The sequence below is a fragment of the Cetorhinus maximus genome, chromosome 24 (assembly GCF_964194155.1).
Source record: "Cetorhinus maximus chromosome 24, sCetMax3.hap1.1, whole genome shotgun sequence".
Taxonomy (NCBI): domain Eukaryota; kingdom Metazoa; phylum Chordata; class Chondrichthyes; order Lamniformes; family Cetorhinidae; genus Cetorhinus; species Cetorhinus maximus.
Window position 1 is genome coordinate 9789904 of NC_135902.1, and position 15569 is coordinate 9805472.

At 43.7% G+C, this 15569-nt stretch overlaps 1 protein-coding gene and 1 long non-coding RNA gene across 8 annotated transcripts in view; one reads left to right on the forward strand and one right to left on the reverse strand.

Moving 5' to 3' along the window:
• Positions 1–15569, forward strand: part of myocd (myocardin) — a 636396-nt gene that overhangs the window by 535251 nt on the left and 85576 nt on the right. The window lies entirely within an intron of this gene.
• Positions 105–7743, reverse strand: LOC144699554 (uncharacterized). Its single transcript, XR_013580559.1, has 4 exons — positions 7401–7743; positions 6829–7082; positions 1807–1872; positions 105–240 (listed from the first exon to the last, which is right to left on the reverse strand). It is a non-coding gene; the product is annotated as an uncharacterized LOC144699554 (long non-coding RNA).

Below are 15569 nucleotides of genomic sequence, written 5' to 3' on the forward strand. Positions count from 1 at the left end.
AGCATCTTGAAATTCTTAGCAATCAAAGGATTAATTGTGCAGCCTTCCTTATACTGAGACATGTTTATAGAAAAATAACTATAGTACTTCAGTGCCACCGTGTTACTCGTTTGCAGTATATGGGTACGTTCGCATAGTGCTGATGTTACTGGATTAGTGGTGCAGAAGACTGGACTAATAATCCGGAGAATGTGAATTCAAATCCCACCATGGTGGTTCGAGAATTTGATCAAAATAAACCTGAAAATAAAAAGTTGGCTGGAAATAAATGTGACCATGAGGCTGTCAGATTGTCGTGAAAACCCAACTGGTACACTAAGGAAACTTGTCAACTTTACCCAGTCTGGCCCATTTGTGACCACTACTCAGCAAATTCAGATTCCGTCTCTAAGTTGTCCTGTAAAGTGCATGTAGTATCAGTATCTGATCTAGTGGCTGAGACGAATGAGAGTGAGTGGCAGTGTTTACTCTTCATCATTGTCCTACAGCTCTTGCCCCTCCACCACTGCATGGCCAAGTTGCTGTTCCCGGGTGTCTGAATGTAAAGCTTGGAGGGAACTGGAGTGTTCCTCCTGACCCTACATGAAAACCGCAAACTGCTGTCCACTACCGTCCATCTCCCAGTCGCCTCCATCCCGATCTCCTAGTTCATGCCCATTCCGATTGCTCTCCATTTCCTGGTTGCCTCTCTCCCTAGTCTCATGCCAGCCTGGTTGACTCTTAACTGCCCTCTGAAATGGCCAGCAAGTCACTCTGTTGTAACACCACCACCTCAGGTAAACCATAGATGGACAATAAATGTCAGCAATGCCCATGCCCCAAGAATGAGTTAACTTTACTGAAATATTTAAATTGCAAATAAATGCATGTAACAATTTAAAAGTAGACTGTAATCACTCAGCTCCTTTTGTAAAAATGCAAATAATTATTGATGTTCTTACTGATGTGGCTTTTTAAAATATCTTGCTGGTAGAAATGCCTTGGCAATGTTCATAGAGTTTGAGGCTTCTTTGGAATGACAGAAGCATTTGACTATGTAACCATACTTCTCTATAATCTCTGCTGTTACAATGGTGTTATGTTTAATCTTGTCTGCCTGTTTAGGGCCACATGGTATAATTGCTGTGACCAGCATACCTGAAGTCAGTTCAAGGCCAATTCCTTTCCTTTTTTAAAATATATTTCTTAAATGTAGCATAGAAATTTGCATGTGTGATGGACGTTCCAACACTTAACTTGAGGGATCTGATGTGGCATTGTTCAGCATGAGTCAGAGCTTGTTGCTGTTGCAAGGGTGTGAGTATTGCCTAAGGGAGTAGTGAGGGGGCTGCATATAATTATTGAAATGATTTGAAAAGCAGCGTCTCAGACTCTTCTGACAGAATGAAGCAAACGTTTTTATGATTGATTGTAGGGAAATTTATGCTTCATGTTTCCTTACCCACTGCATTTTGATGCAAAGTTCTATGTTTTCAGTATGAGAATAAAGTTTGGGTGCTTTAGTCATACAGCCAGGCCCCATCACTTTTAATGGGCCAGCAACTCTCTCTGAAGTAAAAGCTAAACACTGGATTACCCCTCCTCGAAAAGCTTTTCATATTCATCTCCCAGTTTCTTTTCAAATCAATTGGAGAAACAAGCCCGCAAATAATGTTACAGCCTAAGGTTTCCTTTTTCTCTGAATCCTACTCATGCATGCTAAACAATTTCCAAATTGTATGCACTCAGCTTGTGGTATCCTGCAAATTACTGGCCAGGGTGTAATTGTTAATTCAGTTAATCGTGCAAATTATAACTCTGGAATACCTGTCAACAGCAAGTCCAGGTTTGAAGAGAGGTTCAGGTTCCCAAGTAAAAATGTTTTTGAAGGTTCTCTGGGACAAAAAAAAAACATTTTCAAGTTTGTTATGAAATTTATACACCTTCTGCTTTTAACGTGCTAGGAATACGGAGATGGGGAATTTTTTTTCTCTCTCCGAGGGTTGTGAGACTTTGGAATTCTCTTCCTCAAAATGTGGTTGAGGCAGAGTGCTTGAATAGCTTTAAGCCGGAGGTAGATAGATTCTTGACAAGTAAGGGAGTGAAAGGTAATCGGGGGTTGGCAGGGATGTGAAGTTGAGGTTAAAATTAGATCGGCCCTGATCTTATCGAATGGCGGAGCAGGCTCGAGGGGCTGAGTGGCCTACTCCCGCTCCTAATTCATGCTCCCATATGTTCGTATGAAATCTTATTTTAAGGGCTGGACATGAGTTAGTGAGGGAAAACCAAGAGGAAGACAATATTGGGCAAACATTTTTATAAAAATGGTTTCCATGTCTTTTTTTTAAGTTGTTAGATTGTTGTCACTTTTTAGTTTTTGATATGTGGGCGATGCTGGTCACATGGTCACATTAACTGCCTGTACCTACTCATTCTGAGGAGGTGAATCTGAGCCGATATCTTGAACTGCTGCGATCTTCAAAATGGTGTTAGGTGTTAATGTTATGTTAATTATATTAGTAAGCTTAAGGATAAGGAAGTTGAGGGTATTGATTGATTGATTATCTTGACCACATATAAAAAGGGACTTGCACTACCAGGGGCTGTCACCCTCATCTATTAGTTAATTTGTTTTGACCATTTTTTTTCTTAAAAGGGACTATAAAGAGGGACTGTTGTGACACTGGATGGATTAGTACATAGGAAGCAGACATATGTAATGCTGCATTATGTAAATAAACAAACTATCAAGAAAAGGATTTGTTTTTAGTTTCACACTTCACCATTTGGCTTGGGATCCGTTTATTGTTAGGTAGGGGATTCCATGACTTTGACTCAATGATGATGAAAATAAGGTGATTTATTTCCAAGTCCAGATGGTATGTGACTTAAAGTAGGACCTTAGGATTAGCAATTTAAATCATTCTATTTCTGACTTATTTTTATAATCCTGAATCATTGACATCTCATATTTGTAAAAAAGCAATCAAGAAATGTGATGGCCAACTTTTTACATAGAAATCATTCCATGTAAAGCAAAGCATAGACAATTATCACTATCATTCCGACAATCATCAATATTGTTATTGAACTTTTATATAATTTTGAAAAAACATATACAAACAGTGGTAGTCATTTGGAATGTACCCTAATTTTCAAATGAAATGACAGTATAGATTTTACAATTGTAATACTAAAGATAATCTGATATTATTGAATTACCGTCAGTATTATATCCAAGGTCAGAAAGTCTGTAATCTCGACCTGATCTTAGCAATGACATAAAAAAAACAGCCCCCATTCTGGCCTAGAAACTGAAGTGCAATCAAAGTTTGATCTCAGCCAACAGCAAATTGCATTTATATAGTGCCCTTAATGTAGTAAAACCTCCTAAAGCTCTTCACAAGAGCATTATTAGAGAAAATTTGACACTGAGTCAAATAAAGAGATAATATGGCAGGTAAAAAAAGCAAAAGCTTGGCCAAAGAGGTACGTTCCATGGAGCATCTTAAAGAAGAAGGAAAAGGGGGAGAAGAGAATTAGGGAGGGAATTCCAGAGCTTATAGGGCCTAGGCAGCTGAAGGCACAGCTGCTGGGCACTGGAAATGCTCAAGATGTCAGCATTGGAAGAGTACAAAAATTTTGGAGTGTTGCAGGCCAGAGCAGTTAACAGAGATAGGGAGGAGCAAGGCCAAAGAGAGATTTGAAAACAAAGATAAGTTTAAATACAAGGTGTCGATGGACCAGGAGCCAGTGTAGGTCAGCAAGCACAGGAGTGATGGATGAACGGGGTTTGGTCCAAGCTTGGATATCAGCAGCAGCGCTTTGGGTGAGTTGTAGTTTACAGAGGGCGGGAGATGAAGAGATCAGCAAGAGAGATGATGTGCCAAGAACCAATGTCTATAAATTCCATCAGCTCCACACATCACAGCGCTTTGAGTGAGTTGTAGTTTACAGAGGGCGGGAGATGAAGAGATCAGCAAGAGAGATGATATGCCAAGAACCAATGTCTATAAATTCCATCAGCTCCACACATCACATGTAAAAGGAACAGTACAAAATGTTTTATATAAAAGGTTAACGCTGAATTGGCCTTTCCAATCTTCATAGTCCCCTCAACAAGCAACAATTAAACTTGGCCTGAGCAGAAATCACTTTGGATTATGGAGGCTTGTTTTGCCTCCCATCTAGCCTCTTCCTCATTTTTCAGGGAATAATCTACACCTCATATGTATCACAGTTTCTTCATATCAACCTGATATTCATTGAATTAGGACTAAAATCTCTTAATCAGTTATTTCAATTTCCAGATATTTAAAACTGCCTGCCATTCACATACATTCAAAAGGAATGTATGGTTTTGGTCAAAGCAAATTGGCCCACCAGTCTCAATCGCTGGTTACCAGCAATGTATGACTGTCAGTCCCAGTGGCAGTTTGACAGTCTAGGTGGGGTTGGGGGTGGGTGGAGGGGGGGAACAAGATCTGCTGGCCTAGATGCAATTGAGACAGCTGAGGTCTTTAGGACAATCCAGTTGTGGAGGAAAGAGCGATGACCAGAGGTGGCAGTGGTTTCAATGTGGGGCAAGGTAGAAGAGTGACTGGCTCCATAGTGAAGTAAATTTTTTTTTTAAATCTAAACTCCAGTGGCTGCTGAATTAGGTGCAGAGTGCCTGAAGGAACTGACTGCAGCAAAGCAGATTTTGCAAAGGGATCTTGAAATACAAGTTAGGCTGCCAATTTGGAAGTGGCTTTCAGGCATACACTCTGAACACCTAAAGGGCAGCCCTGAACAGTAAAGCAGGCAATAGACTTCCAGTAAAATGAACATACTCGCACCACCCACCATATTGGGTCTTAAGTTTTTGTTTTTATGATCCAATTTCTAGGCCCCTGAGGTGGTCACACTGAGGAATATTAATGCAAAAGCCAAATACTGCAGGCGCTGGAAATAAAATAAAAACAGAAAATGCTGGAAATACTCAGCAGGTCAGGCACCATTTGTAGAGAAACAGAGTTCAACGTTTCAGGTCGATCTAACAATTTGTGATTGATCTGAAAAGTAAGGCTGGATTTTAGCTCCAAGGTTCCAATCCTGATGCCAGGCTGACTTCTGGGTCGGGAGCCCCGTGGTAAGATTCTGGAGGAGAGTTTCGTGGAGACAACCAATTAAGAGGCCGTCCCTGGGACCCCTCACCAATTAAAGACAGCGTTCGAGCTCCACAATCCAGGGGGCCAATGGGAGCATAAAAGGCTCTGGGCAGCCGTCAATCCCACCAGGTAAGGCGGGAGCTGGCGATGCAGGTGGGAGAGTTAGGGGGCATCCTCTACACCCTTAGATAGTTTAAAAATAAAATGTGGCGATGAATGCCAGGCCATCATTGTGGAGGAGTAACCTCTGGTGACCACCATACTGAGGGCTGGAGGCATTGCTGGGTCACTGGCCTGTCACCAGAAGACTTCCTCCATCCACCCGCCAGGCTCCGCGTCTGGAAAATTCCAGCTGGTGTGTGATCAATGCCTTCAACAGGCACTTTAACCAGCCTTAATGTCTACTCGCTGCTGGCAGTCGGGTATCCATCATCCCCAACCACCCCCCCATCCTCTCCTCCCCCTCCCAGAAACAGCCTCACTGAAAATAGGGCAGTGTGGGAACAGGCTGACAGGCTGGCACACCGGCCGGTAACATGGAAATGCCAGCATGCCCGCCATCAAACCCGCCACCTTCGCAGGATGAAAATCCAACCAATGAACTCTGTTTCTCTGTTCACTGATGCTGCCAGACCTGCTAAGTATTTCCAACCCTTTCTCTTTTTATTACAGGGAACATGATTGACTCTTTGATTGACTGTATCCTATGGCTGATTGGCAAAACTTCATTGACAGAAGGCTTTGTGTCATTAATCTGAAGTGAATGACAGTAATAATCTTGATTTTTATGGGCAAAATTTAGCCCTCGATGGGCGGGCGGGCCCCACCAGCTCGGCAGCGGGCGGGCAGCCGAACTCCGCCACCAAAACGGGCCCCGCCGCCATTTTGAGTGGGTGGGCTGCCCGATGGGAAGCGCTATGCACTTCCAATGCAGGGGGAAGGGATTCCCCAACTGTCAGACTGCGCTCTTTCACGCATGCACGCAAAAGAGCTCACTGCTCCCTGAGACTAAGTGCTGCCTCAGGGAGATCGGTGAAAGTTTAAAAAACATCAAAAATAGCAAAATAAAAAAATTATTAACATGTCCCCCTCATGTGACAATGTCACACGAGATGGGACATGTTAATAAATATTACATAAACTTTATTAAAGATTTTTTAAACAGACGTGAAACCTCATCCCGCCAGTGGGTGAGGTTTCTTGTTATTTCTCCTTCCCGCTGGAGCTCCTGGCCTGTCCACCAGCCTTAAGGTTGGACGGGCAGGGCCTTTAATTACTTTAATTATCCTGTCGATGGCCTCAATTGGTCATTGACAGGTCGGCGGGCGGACAGCTGATTTCGCTGTCCGCCCGCCTTCCTGAATATTTAAATGGGGCAGGATGACATCGGGGGTTCCTCCCAACATCATCCCACGTCATTTTCCCATCGGCGAGTGGGCCCCGCCCCCAAATCACCGATGGAAATATTCTGGCCTATGTTTTCGAAGGTGACAGTTCCATACCTGCTTTCATTTTCTGAAGTGCAGCGGGAATTAATCTTAATTTTTAGACATCCTAAAGCCTTGCTTTTTTCAATTTTGTATTTGTTTTGAACACGATGCTTCATGATTGAAAAATGATCATTCTTGACCATTGTATTAAAAAAAAACCTTGTTCGAATGGCCATGAAAATAAGAGGGAGTTTTTTGAACAAACTTACTTTTAATACTGACGAGCATAGTCAGTGTTATCTTGTTCATCCCAGCCTCTCGGACAATCCAACTTAGAGAATTGCAAAGATTTAAACAAGTTCTCCAAAACCGAGTGGTGCAGTTTGTATCAGTGAGATAGGGAGGAGAAGAATAGTTTTCAGTCCATCTTGCAAGGCTGCCGGTGAGGGTTGAAATGTGCAACTTTGGCACGCTGGGGCAGTATGGCAACATCCAAATGTGTTCAGCCTTCATCTTAATAGATCTGTTGAAACAAGCGATTGCAAGGAATAGAGCACGATTAGCGTAAAAGGAGAAATTACAGGAGTGGTTGGCCATGAGTCAAAAGTATTTCATGTCTGGAGCTGTGTTTACAAATGGCAGGTGGCAGAGTGTAAGCAAGGCAAGAATCAGAGTACAGAAGCCAAGATGTAGAGATTTATTGATTCTTTTCCCCCTCCGAGTCTCCTGATACAGGTCGAGTATCCTTTATCCAGAACCCTTGAGGCCGATTGCATTTTGGTATTCAGATACTTTCGGTTTTTGGATCTACTGTATATGCAGTAGGACTAGGCCTACTTACATTACAATAGCCTAAGCCGAGGCTCGCTATCGTTTACAAATGCTAGGTTGTTTCTCCATTTGCCAGGTTTGCATCAGCTCGAGTCACAGACTTCCCGTGCAAAAGGTAGGTGAGGTTCATTTGGCTCACGCTAGGGACCATTCAAAAAAGTCCTGGTTTTGGGTGTGATCGGTTTTCGGGTGTACGGTTAAAGGACACTCTACCCTGTATATCAATTCTGATGAAGCAGAGATAGTGTACTCTTGAAGAATTTTTTTTTTAATGAACTGGAGCACACTGTCAGAAACAGATCACTTCAGTTAAAAGACTGTCACCACCCTTTGTGAGTGTACACAGCAGGCTTGCTTTGCAGAACAGTTGGATTGCAAAACTCTTTTGAAGCTGTGCTCCCAGCTCTGACTGAGAGCGTATTGATCCCTATTGCGGACGGTTAAAAACCTCAAACTTATTTTCAAAAGATTGCACATTTGTTTGATTAATATTGCATATATTTTGTACCATGAGGTGAATATGGTGACCCAATAAATTTGCCCCAGCATCAAAATCTCATTGGACCACACTGATCTCATGTCATCTATAAGCAGATTTTTGTGACTTCATTTGTATCATCACAGGACATGATGATAAATAATAGGGAAGAGCATTAGTAACACCTCAGGGATGACGATGTCTGTGTTAAATGAAAATACTGAACTATAATCTTTTATGTAGAGCTTATATGCTTGTCAATATTTTTTACCATGTTTATGACTTTACATCTATCACAGTATCTCTGCGGGAATTGTACTATAAGGACAATGGACCAGCATCTAACTTGTTTTTAAAAAATCAAAAGTTCAGAAAACAAATGAACTGATTATGTAATGCAAGAAATTCTCTCAACACTGAGATCCAACAGCAATTCTATTATATTTGGATCTGTCACCAAATAAATAACTCCAAGGCCATTATCTGACCTTTGATGAACATGACAGGGTGTGAACGGACTAGGTCAGAACTCTCAGCAGAGTGTTGTTTATCTCAGAGCTTTTCTTTAGAAGAAATATCTGTGTATGAACTGAACAAGATTTTGCAGAACACAACCTAATTATATAGCAAGGAGCAAGAGCGAAATACCATTTCAAAGTCAAATGCCAAGTAACACAGGTTAAACATCAAATTCAATTTGCGAATGTAACACCTGCAGCTCTAACGGAGTCACTGAATGGCTTTCTACTTCAGAATTATGGTGTAAAGAGAGGTGAACATTTGTGATGTCGTCATTAATTTGGAACAGATCTAACTGGCGTCTTGTAGAGCACTTGTTACATGGCACATTTCCAAAAGTCACAGTGTTTCTGATGTAGATGAATTTTAAATTCCAATCACAGTGTATGAAATTCAGATGATCTGAGTGTGAAATTGAACTAAATACCCCCCAGGGAAAGTAATCAGTGGAGAGCCCAGAAAATGGGATAGAAACTATTTCTCCCTCCAGCATCACACCTCAAACTGCCAAGCTGTGTACTCATCAGTGGATTTCCGTGCATGTCTGTTACATACCCAGTCATTAGGGAACTGTTTGTGTTTTCCATGGATCTAGAGGGATTTTATAACCCCTTTAGATCCATGGACAAGGTACTGGAAAATCACATTCATCCCTATCACTGGATCACTGCTCACTAAATCATCAGAAGTTTGGATGTTTGACAATAGATTACTAGGGGAGCTGAGGCATGCACATCACTTAATGAGCTGAAAATCACCTCTACATTAATAAGGAATCTGATAAAGACCCTCCCCACTTCTGGCCGGCAGCCCCCCCCGACCTGCCCTCACCACCCAGCCTGAAAGGAAATCTGATATCGTCACTTGCTGGTATAGAACTTGAGCATTGCTGAAACAAGAGACAGACTGTCAAAGCTTCTCATCTTGCACTCATCAGTACACATGCAAGAATACCAAATTTCAAAGGGAAAAACAATTTAAACTGCATGAGGAAAGGTACTGATTCATTTGCAAATGAACTCTGGTCAAGGCATTGCCATGGAGAATACACCAAGGCACAGTTAGGCCCCAAACCTTTGTTTAAATTCAAAAATGGCAAGTCGATTCTGGTTGAGGTGTTGCCATGGGGAATGAACCAGGGAATAGTTACCCCCCTTTCTTTTGTTTAACTGATAAAGGCGCAATGCTGGGACATATTCTTTCTGTTTGGAGAGGACAGGGCCATGTGTTTGAACAAATGTAGCTTCTAGCAAACATAAATGAGCCACATTGCAGGCCTGACTGATAACCTTAAATTGGTTGTTAGTGTCATTCTTTTCGCACTCGGTATTGTTTAGTAGGTGCTATCCAGTTGCGGAATCACATCTAACGTTGGACACTGTGCTAAGTTTTGCAGGCAAGGACTGGTTGGGCACTGGGATGTACTGTGGACCTATCAGTAAATGTTGAGAGGATCAGTTATGAATACAAAGTATTCTCAATATATACTGAAATGAAAAGTTCAGACTGCATTATATATGGAGTTCAATTGATGCTTTTACCCCAGTTGTCTCCCGCTGGTTCCTCTCTCAAGATACTGGCTCATGTTGGAATATGATTCCACAGACCCTTCAGCTCTCCACAACCTCATACAACTAAACCATCTTCCTGTATGATCCAAACAGAAAGTTTGATGGAGGAGAGAATCACAAAAGAATCTATTCCTATTTTGACCCAAAATCTACATGCATATTTTCCCACCATGGGTGGTGAACAGTTACTAGCATCTCATCCACCATTTTAAGTGTTCACAACCTCTACCACTGATGCACTTGAGGCAGCATTATGTACAATCTTTTTAATTCTTTCATTGGATGTTAGTGTCATTGGCAAGGCCAACATTTGTTGCCCATCCCTAATTTCCCTTTAGAAGGGTAGCGGTGAGTAACCTTCTTGATCCACTGTGGTCCATCTGTGCAGGTAGTGCTGATGGGAAGGGAGTTCTAGGATTTTCATCCCGAGACAGTGAAGGAACGGGGATATAGTTCTTAGTGGTCTGTGGCTTGGAGGGGATCTTGCAGGTGGTGGTGTTCCCGTGCATCTGTTGCCCTTGTCCTTCTAAGTAAGGAGAAGTCAAGTTTTGGAAGTTGCTGTCAATGGAGCCTCATTGAGTTGCCACAGTGCATCTTGTAGATGCTGCACACTGCTTCCATTGTGCATTGGTGGTGGAGGGAATGAATGTTTAAGTTTCTGTATGGGTTGCTGATCAAGCAGGCTGCTTTGTCCTCAGTGATGTCGAGCTTCTTGAGTGTTGTTGGAGCTGCACTCATCCAGGCAACTGGAGAGTATTCCAACACACCCCACCTTACCCCTTGTAGATGGTTGACAGGCTTTGGGGAGCCAGGAGGTGAGTTATGCAGCTTAGAATTCCCAGCCTCTGATCTGCTTTTGTAGCCACAGTACATATATGGCTGGTCCAGTTCAGTCTCTGGTCAATGGTGATCCTCAGGATGTTGATAGTAGAGGGTTCAGTGATGGTAATGCCATTGAATGTCAAGGAGAGATGGTTAGATTTCCTCTTGTTGGAGATGGTCATTGCCTGGCACTTGTGTGGCATGAATGTTACTTGCCACTTGTCAGCCCAAATCTGGATGTTGTCCAGGTCTTGCATTTGGCTTCAGTGTCTGAGGAATTGCGAATGTTACTGAGCATTGTGCAATTATCAGCCTTCTCTTCCTGTTAATTGTTTAATTGTCCGCCATCATTCACAACTGGATGTGGCTGGATTGCAGAGCTACAATCTGATCCGTTGGTTGTGGGATCACTTAACTCTGTCTATCGCATGCTGCTTCTACTGATTGGCATGCAAGTAGTTGTACCTTCACCCTAATGATACCTCACTTTTAAGGTATGCCTGGTGCTGCTCCTGGCATGCCCTCTTGCACTCTTCATTGAACCAGAATTGATCCCCAATTTAGTGTTAAGTGTAGACTGGGGGATATGCTGGGCCATGAGGTTGCAGATTGTAGCTGAATACAATTTTGTTGCTGCTGATGCCCCATAGCGCCTCATGGATGCCTAGTTTTGAGCTGTTAGATCTATTCAAAATCTATCCCATTTGGCATGGTGATAGTGCCAGACATCATGCTGGAGGGCATCCTCAATATGAAGAGGGGGCTTTGTTTTCACAAGGACTGTGTGGTGGTCACTCCTACCAGTGCTGTCAGGGACAAATGCATTTACGACAGGTAAATTGGTGAGGATAAGGTCACGTAGGTTTTTCCCTCTTGTTTGCCTCATCACCTGTCACTAGCCCAGTCTGGCAGATGTGACCTTCAGAACCTGGCCAGCTCAGTCAGCAGAGCCTTCTTGGTGATGGACATTGAAGTCCCCCACGCAGAGCACATTCTGTGTCCTTGCCACCCTCAGTGCTTCTTCCAAGTGGTGTTCAGCATGCGGGAGCACTGATTCATCAGCTGAGGGAGGGCAGTACGTGGTAATCGGCAGGAGGTTTCCTTGCCCATGTTTGACCTGATGCCATGAGAACTCCCTCCTGACTGTATACCACTGTGTCACCATCTATGCTGGATCTGTCCTGATGTTGGTACGGGACATACCCAGGAATGGTGATGGTGGTGTGTGAGACTTTGGCTGTAAGGTATGATTTTGTGAGTATGACTAAATCAGGCTGTTGCTTGACTAGTCTGTGAGACAGCTCTCCCAATTTTGGCACAAGCCCCCAGATGTTAGTAAGGAGGACTTTGTGGGGTCCATTTTTTCTGTCACTTCCGGTGCCTAGGTTGATGCGGGATAGTACATTGGGTTTTGCTTTTCTGTAGCTGTTTGGCATCAGATTGTTGTGGGTCTGGAGTCACTTGTAGGCCAGGCCAGGTAAGGACAGCAGGTTTCCTTCCCTAAAGGGCATTAATGAACCAGGTGGATTTTTTTTTAAGTCAATCAATGATAGTTTCTTGCCACAGTTAGGGAGATTAACTTTTAATTCCAGATTATATTTAATTAATGAAATTAATTAATTGAACTGAAATTCCACCAGCTGCCATGGTGGGATATGAACCCATGTCCCCAGGACATGAGCCTGGGCCTCTGGATTACTAGCCCAGTGACACCACCACCACGCCACCGTCCCTCCCATCTGCAAGATTCACTGCAGCAACTTGCCAAGCCTCCTTTGACAGCACCTTTCAATCCCACGAACTTCACCACCTAGAAGGACAAGGGCAGCAGACGCATGGGAACCCCACCACCTGCAAGTTCCTGTCCATGTCTCACACTATCCAGACTTGGAAATATATCACTGTTCCTTCACTGTCGCTGGATCAAAAACCTGGAACTCCCTGCCTGTGGGTGTATCACACCACACGGGCTGCAGTAATTCAAGAAGGCAACTCACTACCCCACTTCTCAAGAACAACTAGGGGCGGGCAATAAATCATGGCCTTGCCAGCGATGCCCACATCCCATACACGAATAAAATAAAAATTGAATGTGGGAAAGCAGACTGATGTATACTGAGGGTTGGGAGGGGGGCACACACAGCCCAAATCTGCATCCCAACTGAAATCACACACTTGGCACATGCTGGCCATTGAAATTATTATCTCTGGTCCGTGCAGCTTTGTATCAAATCTGGCCTTTGCCAACGAAACCATTGGCAAACTTAAATTTCATTATTTATACCTCTTTAAATTATGCCAATATTGCTGTACTAGACCACTGAAAATCATTTTTAGAATATCTGTTTCAAACTCTTTCAAATCGCCTTGTTATGTTTCTTACTTTAGAATAATTGGGAGATTATAGCCTCACCTGCAGTTATTTCATCAGGGGAAGCGGAGTGAGATGCAGTTTCCTATTTTTGTGTCTCCCACTCCTTGGATGCGTAAAAGATTCCTTATTAGTGTTCATTCCAGAACTTGTGAGACCTTTGCACTATTTGGTACTGCAGTGGGCTAATGGCCTATTTGGTGTGTCCTTCAGTAATTATAAGCACTTAATTTGGAACTGGTTCTTATCCGTGTTTTTAAACATTCACAAATGTGGGAGAGCAACACGCTGGACAGAATGATACGTTCTCAGCTCAGAATCTGCCATAGGAAGAGCTTCTAGTTGTACACATTGGCCGGGTTTTTCCATGCCCGCCGGCATTGGGCGTGTTTGGTGGCGTGAGCGGACAATATGGCAAGAAGGCCAAAAATTGGTTTCACCACAACATGAAACCAGTTTGCGATCGTCCGCTCTGCCCGCTGATGGCGGGCTGCTTTCTCCACCATTAGACATCAGGAACCTCATTGTAATACATCAGCATATCATTGTAAGGCCATCTACCGGACTCATCCCCCCGCTCCCTGCTGGATCGTCCACTTACGTTGGCGGGAAAACACGCCGATGTGTTTCACAACAGTATCTGTAAGGTGTGCACTTGCCGGGCTGTACTTTGCTTGAGACTTCAAGGTTTGTTTGCCTACCTTGCTTTGGTCAGCACTCGCAGTCATCAGCGCCAGGCTTCGCAGATTTAGGGGATCTCATGGGCAGCTCTCTACCTACCAGATCAGCCATATGTGGGTCGCTTTTCAGTGGCTGCAGGGCAAGGTCTTGCTTGGGGAAAGGGGAGAAGTGGCCTCAGGCAAGGGGAGAGGCTGCAGGATGAGAGCTGTACTGGGGAAGGAGGGTATCCCAGGGTGTGCATGGGGCACATGTTGGTCTGTGCAAGTGGCCTCAAGATGGTGAGGGCTGAGGAGGCAGTCTCCAGAGGAGATGAGGCCAGATGGACATGTGAGGGTTTGTGTGAGAATGGGTGGTGATGTCCCTTGAGCTGGCAGTGAGTGAGATGCCAGTTAATGTGTGAGAGGCTTGAGATTAGAGTGATGAGATGGTTGCCATACCCTGACTGCACGGATGAGATCATTCATCCTCTATCTGTATTGGATGGCCAACCTCTTCTGCGTAGCATTGGCACTGACCACCGCTGCCACCACCTACCAAGCCGGAGTGGTAATGTAGCTGCCCCTCCTACGGCCAGAGCAGGATTAGAGGACATCACAATGGCCCTCCATGGTGTCCAAAAGGCGTTCAAGGCTTGCAGGCTTCTTGCCTTTCGAGGCCATGTTTTCTTTGCTGCAGTCCTGACCTGGAAGCACTGAGCACGGCTGTACTTTAAATGTGGTGCCTGGCATGATGAAGCGACGAGGTGATGGCCTGGCAAGCGAATCGGAGCACGGCCACCATTGGAACAGTGTGTATCCCAGGAATGCATAATTAATGCAGCAGGTTTGGGACGATACGGCATGAAAAGCTGCCATTCCAGCCAGCGGGTAAAACCTGCCACACTTACTGCAAATCTGGGGCGAGCTTACCCATTGAAATAAATAGCATGGAGCAGAGGCCCAAAACAGGCATAGCGAGGAGGAGAGACACCAGATTGCTCCCCTCCTCACCACAGACAGGAGAGGGGGATCTGCAAATAGATCCCAGTCGACAGTCAGTAAGGGGCCATGTCCGAATTGGAAAATGTGGAACCTTGGGAAGCAAAGTAAATAATAATAAATTAGAAAAAGGAAATAAGCCATTATCAAGGCTGTCATGTTTATAAGGCAATTCAGTTAATGATTCCATATGACGATGGTTCAGTTGCCTGAAGTCAACTGTTAGTCCTGCAGTCTGTTTACTAAACCAGTGTGACCCCAGACACGTGCAGGGAAACAGAAACATTCATTCACAAATGTTTACTGCTTCCTGAAGTGCCAAAAGATCCATTCAGACCAAGTGTAGACAGGTCATGAGGGCAAGGTGAAGTTTTTTTTCAAACAAAAGGATGCCTCAGACATCTGAAACACAAGAATTTCTTCCCATCTTAGCTCATTTTCATTCAAACAATGGTGTAAAATGCCAATGCACGCGTTACAGCTGAACAGGGATATGACAGGAACATTGCAGTTGGATACGTGATATTGCATTGCTCATACATTTCTGAAATGTAGTGGGGCGGCCTGCCCTTCAGTGGTAACGTTTTGAGTTTGAAGTCAATGTGCAAACAGATTTCATTGGGGTAAATATTTATTGCAGAAGCCTTTTTATTAAACAAGGACTTTTCCTGCAAGGAACAAGGACATGACAACGATAAATTTCAATCTAGAAAATATCTATCTGGTAACTCTAAATTTAGGTGTTCACAGTAGCACTTTG